The following is a 16,346-nucleotide window of genomic DNA, read 5'->3' as shown; positions in this document are numbered from 1 at the left end:
ACAATTCTGCTGCCATAAAATAAGGAATGTAAATGAATCTGGTGTATTGCTTTGTAACTCAAGTAATATTGACACTTGATCCATGAAAGCAGCCTCCTTCTCATCTACCTTCTCTGAAGCAGAATTAGTATTTAAAAGGCACAGAATCTTATTTTTATATTTTTAGAGTTGCCCCTAGAGGTGCTTCCAGCTGTTTTTTCCAGATCTACTTGCTGGAAAGTAAGATGCCCAGACAACTCTCCTACAGAAATTAGAATTGTGAAATGAGGTTTGTAATTCCACGTAGTCTCCATCAACTTCGGAATACTGTAAAGACTATTTTTAAGACAGGCGGGTGTAGGAAGCCAAATTTATGGCAGAATTCATCTTAAGACAGAATGTTCACGTATTGCAGGGCAAAAAGAATGAGAAATCCTGATGCTGCCACTTTTGTGTCTCTCCTAACATAAGGCAACACAAGAATCTCACTGATTTCCTTGTTGCTTCTCATGCACTTTGAGGCCAACCTCAGATAGCCCAAAAAAACAGAGCTTCTCAACTACATCCACAGATGTACCTGCAGAAGGAAGTAGTCCATCTATTAATGCAACTTTATCCTTGTATGTGAGTTCCTGCTTTAAATATGGGGAATTCATGGACTTTTGGAGAACAATGACACAAATATAGCCTTACCCGGACATTTCTCACAAGGAAAGGGAATACTTTTCTGGCAGAACTCCTTACAAGCAGCAGGTCTGTATTTCAAGGATGCAATTCTGAAGATTACTGAACAATTGCTGTCTTGGAAAGCACCTCTTTCCCCTCAAAAACATAGATAGAAGCTCTCTCATCAAATATCTTACTTTTGTCCTTCTCGCAGTTCTCTCTGTGCTTTGTCTAGAAATGCAACTATTCACCTTTTCCTCTTTTCAAGGGTCATACATATCCTCTTTCTATCACCGCATAAAGAATGAAAAAGCAAACCCACTATATTTTAGTGCCTTCTTTCATGCAGTCTGGCTAGACCTTTATGACCCCAGCTACTTGTGATCTCGGGCTCACAGTTCTGCAGCCATCAAAAACCTGTAGAGAAGGCATACAGGTGTATACACCTAGTGGTCAGTACTATCATGCAGTAACTAGCAGGGGAAATGTTATGTCTTTTCATACTCTTTAGACTAAAAGGAAAATGATGGATAATGTTCTTGTAATTTTCCAAAAGGGAGCTGATGCCCAAATATTTTACTTTTCATTTCCCAAAATGTTGGGGTTTTTTTTCCCCAAAAAAATGCCGCTGCTGCAATTAGACAAATACAGCTAATACGTAATAGTAAAGAGTTAACAGTAAAACCAAAAATCAAGTCTCATTTCAAAGAGAAAAAGTCATGGGTTTAAACATGACACAAGGTTTATAAAGAATTATATATTAAACTCAATAAAGAGCTATACAATTATACATTAAACTCAATAAAGAGAATGCAAAGAAGCACAGAAAACTACAGAATCTTAGATGTATAATATGTATCACATGAGGGAATAATGCTTGAGATTAATCTTGGGATTTTCATTTCTGAAATAAGTACTGTAGCATCATGAAGGGGTTAAAAAAAGGCAGCAAGATGTACATGAAAGGACACGTTGTACAGGAGCATAGTGACAAATGGCAATATCAAATTACTGCCAGCAATGGATTGCTCCATTAATCAAAGCATGCAATGAATACTCTGATCCACCTACCAAAAATCAGAAGGTTTAGGGTTTTTCTAAATTAAGAAGAATAAATAGCATTGAAAACATGGAGAATAATACAATATATAATCACTGTTCAGAAATATCAGCCCTCCCTTTAGAGATTAAGTAAGTTATTTAATGTAGTGAAAAGGAAACCTGATGAATAAAACAGATTAACAAACTGAAATCTAAGCAATTTTAATTAAGACACCCCAAGGAACCAGCTCAGACAACATCACAACTGCAAAAGACAGTAAGTTGTGAAAAGAAGCATATGATGAACTATTACTACAAATGCTTAAGAATTAACTAGCTGAAAGACTAATGACACAGTGTAGAAAGAAATTATCTCCTTGTGCATTCAATTATCTAGGAAGGTCCTTTCTTATCTCAGTGAGCTTAAATAAAATGAGAGGTGATCATCATCAGATTCTGTCATGACTTCCATACACTGCTTGGAAACGCCTCTAGCACAGTTGCAGTATGCCTCCTCCAATAAAACTCCTTCACGAATGTCACTGTATTTGACACAGAAGTTGCTGCAGCAGTGTGACTATTTTTGCATTTAGGTTAATGGAGTTGCTCAGTTTAGGGACAGGGAGCCCTGCAAGGCATGAACCCTGGAAGGGCCCTATCTTGCCCCATTCATAACGTGTCAACCACACTAGCTCCTCGGCACTGTAAACCCAATTTGCTCTTGCATCCGTTTCTCCAGATGACTTTGAAAAGACTACTTCTATGTTTTACCTTTTTATCTTTTACATTTTACCTTTGCATTCTGTGTCCATAATGCTGTTTGATAAAGAAGTAAACTACATAACTCACAGAATGAGAGTGAAGGCACTCCAGATATTAAAACCTGTAGAGACACAGACCTGATGCTGACTTTTACACAAAAGCTATTTTCACGGAGGAACTCTACACATGTGTCACTGCATGTTTTGTTACTTGAAAAAAAAATGGCATTGCACTGACCAAAATCTTCACATAAATGTTTGCCATTTAATACTCAATTAAACAGTTGTGAGAAGAACTGTTTGTGAATTCTGCTGCATTCAGGGACATACAGCTGCAGTACCAACTGCTAATGGATACAGGCAGACAGCTGTGAGTGATGAAACTTAGAGCTGCAAGACAACTGTAGAGCTGATGATTTTTCCCTCCTTTTTCACTTGAAAAAATATGATTAGCATAGATTAGTTCCCTAAGCCTGTTTATAATATCTATAAAATGATAGGAGATAGAGCAAAGCTCTTTCAAGCATAATTCTAATGACTTTACTTCTTTAGGGGTCAAAAGCAAGTCAAAGAAAATCAATGCCCATTTGTGTTCTTGAAGCTGAAGCATACAGTTCATTATTCAGAACTGTTAAAAGAGTCAATCAAAACATTTTGGCATACAGAGAAACTAGAAAAAGCTATCTCACATAATTATGAATGAATATATATTTAGCAAATGCAAAACAGCAAAGTATTTTAGAAATAATTCTGTAATTAAGAATCAGTGCTTTATATTAAGACAAATATTAACAGCTACATTAAGTATGAATATCAAAATTTTAAAATATTTTTAAATATTCCCAAGTTCTTAGTATTATACCTGTTGAAATCAATGACATTTTTACACTAAATTAAAAAAAAATAGCAAAATAGTCTTTACACCAAGAAAGAATCAGAGGATATGATTACTATCACTCACGATAGTCTGTCATTTGTATAAGACGATGAAATTCCCTTTAGTTTTTTGACAGAAAGCAGAAGAAATATGAATGTCATAAACAGCACTCCCATTCTCACTTCTTTATGGTTAGCTGTTTTTTAAATAAATTTAATACAAAAAGTGGAGGGGAAAAGGCATGTGTTTTTTTTTTCACTCAAATAGCTTTTATTCACATTTAAATCTGAGTCTATTTGAATAATTTGACCAAAAAGCAATATGATATGTACTTAAAATGCCATTTCTAACATCTTCAACATGAAACCAAGCACATTGTTCACTATGTGAAAAAAAAAAAAAAACATCGAGAATGAACAAAAAATACAATAAAGCCAAACTTCAGAATAATCTGATGAATAAATTGTTTCTCCTCTGGTGTTATCTCATCTCAAAAGCTCCAAGCAATGAACACTTCAGAAGTGCTTGATGTTTGTCAGCTTTAAAAGCATAACTTTGAACCAAAATCTCAACTAACCAAGGAACGAACACCCAAATCTAAAAGCAAGGAACAAACTTCATAGAAAAAATTAAAAATTCATCCCTGTTCCAGATGATAACCACCTGTGGAATTAACAATCAAGGAATTGCACCCACAGCATCCCTGAAGCCATGAGTTCTTTTAGACTCAGTATCCATGCCAGTATTAAAGCAGTAAAGCATCAGTGCCTTCACTCAACCACATCTTACACTGGAATTTCAGTGGCTGTTGAAAAGCACCCTGTGAACACCAGTGTGGGACTTTCACTCTACTTCAAGTTTTATTCCACACTGGGAACATCCACTGCCACCCTCAGGGCATGACTGTTTCAGCTGTGCTCAATTCCTGGCATAGGGGACCTCCTGCTTTTCACAGTGGAAGATACATAAACCATCCATTCCTTATCTCTGAAGTGCCTGCGTGGCACAGCAAACTGTGTCTAGTAGTATTGTTTATCCATGTTCTGGCCTCATGTGCAAAATCTTAATCCCAGTTTATAGAACATTTATTTATGTTAAATAAATATATTACATATATTTATATATGTCAGTCAAAACTATTGCTACTCTCACATAAGTATCACAGTGAAGAACTTTTATGGTTTTGCCCAACATTATCCAAAACAAATCAGAGAACGAATCATGAAATTAATCTTATCCCAAACACTCTACTTGATTAGCTTTCCTCTACTCATTACTTTAATAAATTGAAGAGAGCAAGTCCTCAGGAAACAACCCAGCCCTTGGCTGCTGCAGCACCAGATTCATCATACAACAGAGCATTCCACCTCTTTTGGCCAATTCGAGCTAATTACTGAAGAGAAGGCTGAGTCCCAAACGACAGTGACAGCCACAACTGAAGTGTGCAGTGGAAAAAAACTTTGTTTCTGTATCACATAGCTCCTCTTCTTCATAAAGGGTAGATGCATCACCTACGAAATCAATCTCTCAAGACTAAATCAATCTCTCAAGATGAATATTAATTTCTTCCTTGGATAATTAAATATATGTGTGAATTTCCCTGGATGTGTCTCCACTGCCTTCCCTGGTGTTGATTATAACTATATCTTTGAGACATGACCTGTTTTGAGTTCTAGGTTTTTGTGGTTTTTTTGATGTATGCTTTCTCTCTTTCCTCTGATCTGCAATAGGAACGCAGAAAATCTATGTTGGTCACAACAACAGTAAGGCTTTCTGACTCTTCCAGTTATGGCAGACAAAACTGAACAAATACAGACGTTTGTCTGTGCAATCATGCTGAGCCAGTGTCACAGCATACTGCCAGAGGTACACGTTGATGTAGCAGACTCATATTGGGATTCAACCCAACCACATTCAGGTCTCTCCCTGGAAACCTGAACTGAAAGCACAGCCATGCGAAGGGCCAAGAAACATGACACAATAAATCTGTTCAATATTTCTTATCATTCACAACAACTACTTAGCTTTTTAACAGTGAATGCAAGCAGACCTGGGGATAACTACCAGAAAGAAATACTAACAGCTCAGGCACAAGGACCAGTGCTAAGTTATGAGAATGAAGAAATGGTACTTACTTGAGCACTTCAGAGGGAAGAACTGAGAGCAGACTACATCTCTTGTTTCTCTTAATATTGAATCTAAGATGAATAAATTACACATTCAACTGGGTTGGGCTGACTAGAAAAGTCACATTTAATTGTTGGTGGTTTTCATTTTGCATACAGGACTCTGTCAGTTCATGAAAGCTATGCCCAAAAAGCATGACTGAGAAAACACAAAAAAAAATAGGAAAGAAAAATAACTTCGGAGCTTGCCCTGAAATTTCTGAATCAAAGTCAACAGTCTTCTCTAGTAAAGATTTACATAGAATTAAAACAAAAATGCATACTATAAAATTGAATATAGCGTACTTTGGAAATCTCCAATTCAAAAGATACAAGCCAAGTGGGATACAGAACATTAAACAGGATTCTAGAATAGCCTTACAGTGAAGTGTGTGATGGTCACTCTTGAATTTTTAAAATTAAGAACTGCACACATTGTAAACTAAAGTATCAATATGCAGGAAGGCTTTCTGACAAGTACCAAGTAAAAGATAAAGAAAATTTGTGAAGGTAAAGGAGGTCAATTAATATCTTAAAAGTGGATGTTTTTAATGATGTCTTTAAAGACCTCAAGTCTTACCTTCCCCTTTCATTTCAAATTTCTAACAGAAAAAGCAACATTTATTTTTTTTTCTCAGACCTTGTTAAAACTCGATTCTTTCGCCATGTAAAAGAGGGAAAATTTGACAGTAAGTGAAAGTCTAGAGCACCATGTCCTTTAATTCAGTGATGGGGACCTTCATTAGATTATCTCATAGCTATGGGACAAGACACCGTGAAAGCCAAATGATAAATCATTAAATTATGTTTTCTTCCTCTTCAGGCAAAGAGTGAGTATAGCATTAGATTAGTTTGAAAGACTAAAAAGGAAGGAGTCTGCAATATGCATCACAAGTGACAAAGCTAATACAATTTTTAAACCCCGTTTATTCATATAATCAGGCATAAGCACTTACTTATGCTAACTGTGGAAACCTCGAATGTAATACATAGCACAAATGAAACCCAGATTAGTGCATGCTTCAGTGTTTCATGTTCTCCCTTGCACATGCCTAGTGAAAGTCTGCCACTCTGCAACAGAGGAAGGAATTACTACAACAGAACCATAGGCAGACTTGCCAGAAACTATACTTTTTTTGATATGAGGCAGAATAAGCTGAGTGTTTTAAGTAATGGATAGGTTTGCATCCCACTGTCTAGCAGCAGTTATTCTAATTGTGTTTCACAGCTTCATCAGAGAGACAGAAATATGAACAAACCATAGGAGCATTCTCCATAAACTGCACTGAAACAAATGACACTCCCTTCAGCCAGATCATCTTCCACCATTATGGGAAAGGATTAGTTTATCTTTCAGCTATAAACTTGAATTAGCTACATGTTCACCATACTGACACCCCAAAATTTTTTAATCTTATCATGTCAATCTTGCATCTACGTAAAAATGTGTATTTCAGTGTGTAAAAAGATCTCTTGCTGCTGACAAGTCAAAGTGCACTAACCTGGGAAACCTTGAGATTTCCACACACACCCACACACTCCTTTCAGTACAGATCTCACTGATTAGAAAACAAAATATCCAAAACTTAACAGACATTTCACACACAGTGGCATTTCTGCAGAAGCGTACATTTCCAACACTTCAACTTTTACTTTCATCACTATTAGCAAGTTATTTTCCCAAGTTATTTCCGACACACGTACCATGCCCAGTGCCCCTGCTGAAACTACCACATTCACTGAAACTGAATGAGCTCCTAGTGAAACATCAGAGCTTAGCTGTAAATATGTGTAAATACTTTTATTCTGTGCTGCTTTCCTGTTAGAATACAACATCCATCAAGGTCACTGTAACAGATTGCAGTTTTCAGGCTCATAGAGAAGACACTGAGGAAATCAGTAAGAGCAAACTTAGCTAAGCAGTTAGAAACAAAGTTCTGCCTTCTCCCAAACCTGCCCAGAATTCACATCTCTATTCCCTGCATTTCAGAGTCAGGTCTTTTCACAGGTACGGGAGGGCAGGCAGCTTAGCTTAAACGCTATCGCTGCTGAACGGTGCACAGGATTCGTTCTTTGCAGTGTGACCGGTCTGCTCTGAGCTCTCCGAGTTTTCAGCTACAGATTACAGCCCCACGGGCCTCTTCCTTTGAAGTGGAGTTCCTCTGAGAGAAGAATTAGTCCCCTGCCTGCAACCTGTCCTCCATACACTGAAATAAATTACAGTCAACTTTTCCCTTCATTGCCATGTCAAGTGTAGCAATAAATATCCACAGGCGAAAAGCAAACAAACAAGGCTGGACGAACCATAACCTCACAGCAAGAGCATCTCAAGGAAGAACACCAGGCAGGGCACAAGAAAGTTATGGGCATAAAAATCAAAACTCCGGGTTCACTATCTGAATCCATAAGTGCGTATGAAAGGCTAACATGTTTCTTGCCTCTCTCTCACAAGAAGCACTGGTGAAAAGCAATTAAGGGACTTCTACAATTCAGTTACAGTTCAGCAAAGACGAGAAAGCATTTTACATTATGAAATGCCTGAACAAAGGCATCATCTCTTTCAGTTGCAGAAATGGGAAGCGTTGGGACACGGAGCTTCCTTCCCGGCTCTGCACCGGAGCACCGCACCAGCGGTCCGCCCACGGCGGACTCCGGCTGAGTTGGAGCGGGGCTCCCCTGCAATCCCGGCCACCAATCCCCTGCACCTCAGCCCCCGAGAACTGCTGCTGGCGCCGCCGACCATCCTGCCTCCGAACTGGCAGCAAGCGACCAGCAGCTGCAAAAAAAAAGTCACTCGAGACGAAGAAAACGCAGCGAAAAGGAAGCAAGAGCTTACTTGCCTATACAGCACCGCCGGACGACCTCCTCGCAGCTGTGAAACGCTGTGCCGCTCGTTCTCCTCCCACCGCTCCTGCTAGTTCCAAAATAATTCCTCCGGGCGCCGGCACATCCCCGGGCTCAGCCGAGGAGCGCAGGGAGCCCGGCCGCCTCGCCCCCCTGCCCGGTGCCCATGGTGTCAGCCACAGCCCCGGCAACTCGCGCTCCTTCCCGCCGGCGCTATCTCGGGGCGGGCCGCCGGCTAAAAGGGCATCGCAACCTGGCCGCCGCCGCCACCGGCTCGAACTCCGCCGCCGCGCTGAGGGGGAGCGTGGGGCTCCCCGCGCTCTTCCCGGAGACGGAGCGGGGGCGCCGGGCGGGGGCGTGCGGGGAGCAGCGCCGCCTCTCCGCGGCGGCGAGCGGCCGGGCGAGGCGCGGCGAGGCGAAGGGAGGCGAGGCGGCGCGGCGCCGCCACCGCGGCCGCAGCCAGGCGCGGCGATGCCGGCCCCGCCCGGGACCCCCGCCCGCCCCCCCGCCGCTCCCGGGGCGCTCCGTAACGCCGCCCCGCTGCCGGCGCCACCAGATCCGGTGACGCGCAGCCCTCCCTCGGGCCGGCCCCCGTGCCGGAGAGGGGCGAGCGGGCGGCGAAGCGGGAGCCGGGAGCCGCTTCCCACGGGCAGCGGGAGGATGAGCTGGGACCACCGGGTGAGCGCGACCTCCGGCGCGCAGGGACAGAGCGGTCCCGGGCGCGGAGCCGGAGCTGCCGAGCCGCCCGGGGGAGGCGGTGTTTCCCCGGGCCGCGGGAAAGCCCGCTCGGACGGAGCCCGCGGAGCTGTCACCGGTCCTAGGGAGCTGCGGCTCGCCGCTCACCCCGTGCCCGGCAGGAAAGTTATCGGCCCCCCTCTTGCCTCACTCAGCCTCCGCTTTTGCTCAGCTGCCCGGGCTGCCCTTTATGCCAGCTGTGTGACTGGTTTTCAGCTGGCCGCTCGCCAGAGGGAACGTACATCGACCCCCCATGTAGGGAAGAAATTTGGTGCCGGTTCTATCACTTTGCTTGGCTGGCTTGGCGCGGCACCGGCGCTGCCCTCTCCCCGCTCTGTCTCACAGCCTCTAACCCAGAGCACGGCTCTGCGGCGACCACCGCCACCGGCGCACAGCCAGCGCTGCTCTTCTGGCCTCCCTCGGACAAGGAGGGGCCCCAAAGGGTGCAAAAGGAGTGAGGGACAAGCTGCCCTGTGCCTCGCGAAAGCCCTGCGTGATCCTCGCCCTCCTGTTCCGCACGCTCGTGCTTCCAGCAGCGCGCACGGCGCCCTGCCGGAGATCCCCCGCAGGCATGGTCCTCCCCATCGGACAGCGCTGCAATGACACGCTCTAACGCAGCTATCAGTCACTTACACAGGCACACCCATATATATAATACACAGATATGTATGTATATGTATGAACACACCCCCATACGCATAGGCGGCCGCCGCGGGGGAGCCGCATCTCCCCGCGGACGGGGCCGCCGCATCTCCCCGCGGACGGGGCCGCCAGAAGCCGACCTGCCACGGTGAAGCAAGGGGGAGAATTAACGAAGCAGGAAAAAGCAGCAGGAGAGAGAGCCCGAGGGGAGCCGCCTCCGGAGCCGCCTCTCGGCACCGCGCTCCCCCGCGCTGGCCGCGGGCTCCCCGCGGCGATGCCGGCAGCCGGGCTCGCCGCCCGCCGGCGCTGCGGAGAGCTGCGGGCAGGGAATCCCGCGGAGCCTCTGCGCCTCCTTGGTGTCGGGGAGAGCCCGGCCGTCGTGGGGCTTTTGCTTAATTGGGAGTGAGTGGAGCAGCAGTGGTCTCACCCGCATGCTCTGGGGCCCCTTACAGCTTTTGGAAATGTTTCTCTGCAGTTAGGCTGAGGATTTCAGGGAGGGTGGTCACAATTAAAAGTTCGCTGAAAAGGAGATTGAGCTTTGCTTTTCTGTAGCTCCTCCGACAGCCCTTTTCCCTTCAACTTCTCTAGGCTTCTTGTAATGAAAATTGGTTTTTACAGGCATCTTACAGTTAAGGGCTTTTCTTCAACCAAGCTGGCAGAAACAAAAATGTTTCTGTTCTTTATTGTCTCCTTTTATAAATATTACCTTCAATAGTGTGCAGTGAGCTATTGAGGGGGGAAAGAATTTAAACAGACTGCTTCATGCGAGCTAAATGCAAAGCTAAGAGAGTTGCTCCGAAGAATAAAGCTAATGTTGGGTTGATAAATGCCTTAGAAAATGCATTGATAAGTTTGACGCCTAATTGAACGGGTTTGTACTTCAGTTCTTATCTTGAGATACAGATCTTTATCTTTCCTTGTTTCTTAATATTGAATTGATATCAACAGTTCTTGATAGCTGCAAACTAACCAAGCTATTTGTTCTGTTGTGGCTCTACTGAAAGATTAAATAGTTTGAACTGATAGTTCTCCTGACAAGACTGAAAAAATAAATTATTAAAATGATATATATATGAGGGCTGGGATGATTGAAATACATGTCTGAGAATTGAAATAAGTGAAATGTAATGAACCAAAAACTAATCAAAGACAGAAGTGAAGTGGAACTCATGCCCTGCTGAGAAAGTCAACACCCAGGAGAGAAGTTTTTAAACAAAGTGGAAGCAAATAATATTTTATGATCTTTTAGTTACTTTGTCTAGAGTCAGTCCCACACTCAAATTTCAACAGGGACAACGTCCTCATTTTTCGCTATCAAAGTCACCTATAGATTATAGAATTGGTACATATTCTGTCCTCCCATTTGTAGGAAGAGCTGTCATTTTTCATGGAGACCTCCCACTCTATTCTTTGTGTGATAATGAAGAGTGGATAGCTCAAGCAAGAAAGGAAGTTTCATTTCACAAGAGAAAGCTGTTCAATTTTAGTGCAGTATCTTCCAAACTAATTTAAAAATATATTAATATTTATTAAAATGCATGTATGTTGCAAGTTTCGTTACCACTAATGCTGAAGATGAAGTCTACCAAACCGGGTGAAAATAGTGTGCAGTATTTTTTATAATTATCAACCACATTGTATGAAATAAGTGTGCATTCCAGTTTTTACACACAATTAGAAGGTTACGTTCGTGTTGTATTTTTGCTTCAGGCAGCACAAACACAACATGAGATTTTTACATATACAGAAATCAGATGTCAGGTAAACTTAAGATGTAGTCAACAACGTGAAGCAACATTTATAGTCAGACCAGGTGAGCCAGAATTGTTTTTGTATAGTATGGAATATGTTAATTAAGAAATTTCACCTAATAAAATGATGGTAGATTGGCATCTGTTTTAGATTCTTCAACTTCAGCAGCCTGGCACCACTCAAGTCACCAACAAGGATGGGGTGACAAAGGATGGAAGCATTAAAAATGGAAGAAATGGCAGCTAAGCATGAAGAAAAATTGTCATTGTTTAAAAATATGAGAATGAAAGGAAGAATTTTACCCACCAAGCAAGCGAGTGACACCCTTGGTAAAACTGTATTGACTATCTATCTGCAAGAGATCATTTGTCTTCTTTTCTCTTTGCAAAATTACTACAGCATCCATTTTTTTTCCCTTCTGGAAGTATAGCTCACTTTGATTGTGGGCAGGGCTTCTGACATTTGGCACCCAAACTCTTGTGCGTATGTCTGTTACACATAAGCCTCACTCTGAAAGTGCTGGGAAATAACGGGCAGAGAACTCAGGCTTTGAAAAAGTTCACAGGAAAAGAAACTACCAGTTGTAGTGGACAAGTAACATGAATATATAAAAAAGATGTTAAGATGCGCTGGGAAATAGAGAGTGTTTTTTTGTCCAACGTCACTGCAACATTAGATTTTCCATTTCTGGAGCAAGTCTTACCACCTCTGGGAACACATCATGGCTGATAGGTTATTAATTGGATCTGTGAGAATAGAATTAATCTATTTTCAATATCCACTTTTGGAAAAGATAGCAGTCAGAGTAGCAAATGTAACACCATCAAGGACAGGTGTCACACTTTATAGAAAGTGGATCACAAGATCTTCTATAAGCTCCTTGGTATTTCCTATATCAAGGTGCAAATGAGGAGCACATTCCCAATTTCTGATGATATAATTTTGGTTTTAATTTCCATTCACAGACTGATAATAATCCACAAAATTATGTCAAAAAAAGTCTGTGAGTATATTCCCTCTTTTTTCCCCAACAATTCATCTAAACTAAGCTTCACAAAAATACTCCATTTACCGGTATCTGGCACCCTTATATAAAATAATGTGTCATTTGTCACCATGGCTTGTAATCTGAAAATATGACTGGAGAACTGATGGGGACCAAAATAGCCTTTTACAGTCTGTAGGTGGCCAAAAGATTCTGCAGCTTTATTCCATAAAATTCCTTGCTGCCGTGATTTCTTTCTCAAGAGCTCTTGTCAATCTGCTTAAAACTCTCACTCACATGGGCCCAAAGAGAGACATGGGGGTTTGTTCAAATTGTAACTAAATATCGTTATACATTAAAATCTCTCTTTTCAAATGTAAACAGGATATTAGCAATTCCATAAATTCTGCACAAATTTTTACTTTGAAATTCTGGGCTTTTAAAATCATCTCAAGGCTTGAAGAATTTAAAGCCGTATACCTTGAAACCTAACAGCAGAGAATCTCAAGTGAAACTGGGAAATTCATAGTCTTAATATCATTCCTTAATCCTAAATTTTACATGCAGCCTGTATACCATGTTCAGTACTGTTATTATTTATGGTAGTCTATAAATGGCTTGCATCTCATTAATGGGTATTTTTAACTTAGAAGAGAATTTGGATAAAATTTTAACGAAGGATTGTAACTACTCTCAAGGAAATTATCAGCATTATCTGCCTTAATAATTAATTTTTTAAATCAACTATTACAAATCAAAAAAGACAAGTAAAAAATCATAGACTATAAATAGTATGACCTAAGAAAATTATTGATTATATTTTTCTGTTTCATTCTCAACAAAAAAAAAATTATCTTTGCTTTCTCACAATTATCCTATTTCTTCACCAAAAGGAGATAGAATTCCCCTATGTGCATTTAAAAATTAATTGCACACATTGCAAAGTTTGAATTTTTTTTTTCCATTTGGAAGAAAACTCATATCATTTGAAAATATCTAACATACATTCTGTAGGATTTATGAGTCTCCATGAGAAAACTAAAATATAAAATATTACTAAGGATGGGAAAGAATTTATTTCTTCACAATTTTTGAAGTGACAGTTAAAAGATGAAACAGTGTAATTCAAATTTGGGATGTGATCTTCAGATAATTTAATTGTTTAAAGCATTTTGAAATATATGTTGGTGCAGGTATAGTTTATAAAAATGATTGGTGTGTTCCTGGCATTAAAGATCAATTGTATATACTTGAGGCAATGTTTGTGGGTGGAAGTCTCAGCTCCATTGAAGCCACTTTGTGAAGTGTGGCTTAGGTACACAAAAAATTTCTTCCTTTACAGATAATTCCTTGCAGATGAGTATGAGGACATGATCTGCCCAGCATCTCCAACCTGGCCCAGGACTGTGCCTGTGGGACGATGAAGAGAGCAAGGACTATTTAATCAGTAAATGTTTTCATATGGCTCAGTTTGGTTGTTCTTTTTTTGTTGTTTTTTTTTTTTTTTTTCACATTTGTAGCTCTCTGAGAGAAGGGATGAAAAGAAGCTGCTTCCACGGCTGCCAAAGAAGGGGAGGGTTGGTTCTGCCTGTGGATGAATGAGGCAAGCCTTCCCCCCCTGGAGCTACCACAGCATCCCTCCAAACCTTCAATAGAAGGACAGCTGCTTCAGCTCAGATTTTTCTCCTCAGTTCCACAACAGCAGTGTGGTGCTCTGTGAATGAATTCAGTGTTTGCTGTAAATGCAAGGAATGGTAACTGTACTGCAGAGAAGGGGATGTAGGTGTCTCTTGATGTGGGGAACATGCTAGTATATGTGTGTGCTGATACTCAGTGCAAATGAAAAAGTAAGAACCTGGCCTACTTGGACTGTCCTGTAAAAGCTTAGTGGTTTTCTGTCACAATGCATGAGGGTTGCATGCATGACCTGCACCTAACCCTAGGGAAACCATCTGGGCTCTGGTAGCTGTACCGTTTTCTGTTGTTTCTTGCAGAAACTGATTCCAGATCAGAACTGTGTGACTTCACTGCATGAAGGACTCAAATACTCCAGATCCTTTGCTGCTGAATAAAATAGGAATTGCTTTTCCATCAGTCTTGAAGTTTTCTTGCCTCTCCCAGCCATGTATTAACAGCTCAACAGCTGTGAAATAGTTCTCAACATCACTGTGTGCTTCTCTCACCACTCCTGATGCCATCTGCTGAGCACAGGCATGGTTCTTACTCACACAGCTCCCAGTAGTCCAGTTTTGTAGACCTCTGTGATGCTGGTTTTTGCTCAGCCCTCATCTCATGTTGCACAGGCCTTTCTTCTCAGCCTTCACAGCCTGTCCCTGCCTTTAGGCCATCTTGGTTAGGTATGTGTCAGAAAGGATACTCTTTGCTGCCTGAGTGTTTTTCCATGGTTTCCAGGGACCAAAATGGAGATAAAGGACAATAGTAGAAATACAATTAAAAGCACATTTTTGATTTGGTTGTTGTTTTTCTTTTTAAGCAGTCTACTTTTAGTTGCAGTAAACTAACGTCAACTTCCCTGTTTCAGTCTGACACAAATTAGCAGTTTTATATGGGTCCTATCTGCATTCCTTGGAAGAAGCACACTTGGAGACTCCTCTGCCTCGATGTGCTGCTCCAGAACTACAGCTGAGGGATTTGTAGGATGTACATTGCAGGACACCTTCCTGCAGGATCCCAGGGTGCTGTGAGGCTCAATGGTCCCTGGGGACCAGGCTGATATAGTGGGAAAGTCAGGTCCAAGGTCAGGCTGGGAAAAAAAGACTCACAGATCAGGGTCTAGTGCCCTCAAGCTCCTTGTGGATGATTCAAATAAAAAATACAGTTCTACTTCTGAAGTAAACCTACTCCCAGGCATCCCTATCATGAAGGTTTTCTGTTCTGTAGATGTGTGTGCCAGATTATCTCTCATTACAAAAACATGAAGGCACTAAGTTGAAGCTTCAGCTCTAATACAGCATTTCCCAAGAGCTGTTGATTCCAAGGCAAAGCAAGCCCTTATGCAATTCCAGCACTGTTTTGCTCACAGAAAAGAAACTACCCACAGCCTCTCATTCAGAAGTCATGAACAGGGTTTTTAATTAGTAAAAGAAACACACAAAATTTTTCTAATTTTTATACAGGGAAGAACATTTTGTCATGGTACCTTTGAAGTGGTCCTTCTGAGAGGCATTCAGTAGCACTGAAACCTAAAAATTAATTTAGATTATCCACATCTACTTGTAGTTTACAGTAATAATCTGTCTTCCAAGTGTTACCTCTCTGTAACTATTACATATTTTAAAGTTATCACCTATAGCTTTTTTCAAGTTATAGGTGAGATCTGCTAAAACTAAGAATGACATCTGCATCTTCTGAGTCCCATATCAGTACTCTGGTCTTGCTGCCTACATTATCCTCCCCTTTCTTGGAGGAAACTCCCCTAACCCAGCCCATTGCAGGAAAGCCTAAGTCACACTTGCAGATAGGAAAGAAACAAAACTAATGTAGTATACATAAATTTAACCAATCATTTTAGCAATTCTTTATAAAAGGAGGAAAAATAAATGCAGAATTGCAAAAAAAAATTGCAAAAAATATTGCTTAATTATAGCCTTGAAATCTTGATACTGCATTTAATAATCCATTTTCTCTAGAAACAACACACAACCCATTTTCTGTCCTTCATGACATGGAAGTTGTTCAGATGATCAATTTCTATCTGAATCTCAATTGCTGACTTTTTCAAATATTCCTGTTTGTTTCCTGCCCAGTAGCTATTTATTAGCTCATAAAGGCACTTTTCTTTCTTTTGCTACAAATGTGTGTAATAAAATAGTTTATTCTCTTCTGTACATATTTAATTATTTTATTAGACTATGTTATCATAATGAAAGGTTGACTGA

The 16,346-nt window shown here is 41.4% G+C and overlaps 1 protein-coding gene across 1 annotated transcript in view; it reads right to left on the bottom strand.

Moving 5' to 3' along the window:
* The window catches only part of SNTG1 (syntrophin gamma 1), a 312,663-nt gene extending 304,019 nt beyond the window's left edge, over nt 1-8,644 (bottom strand). Inside the window, exon 1 of the mRNA XM_053965314.1 lies at nt 8,326-8,644. The gene's annotated coding sequence lies outside the window, so the exon portion shown is untranslated. The remainder of the gene's footprint in view (nt 1-8,325) is intronic.
* Between the last annotated feature and the right edge of the window lie 7,702 nt (nt 8,645-16,346).

The sequence above is a fragment of the Vidua chalybeata genome, chromosome 1 (assembly GCF_026979565.1).
Source record: "Vidua chalybeata isolate OUT-0048 chromosome 1, bVidCha1 merged haplotype, whole genome shotgun sequence".
NCBI lineage: Eukaryota > Metazoa > Chordata > Aves > Passeriformes > Viduidae > Vidua > Vidua chalybeata.
This window is presented reverse-complemented; position numbering and strand designations above follow the sequence as displayed.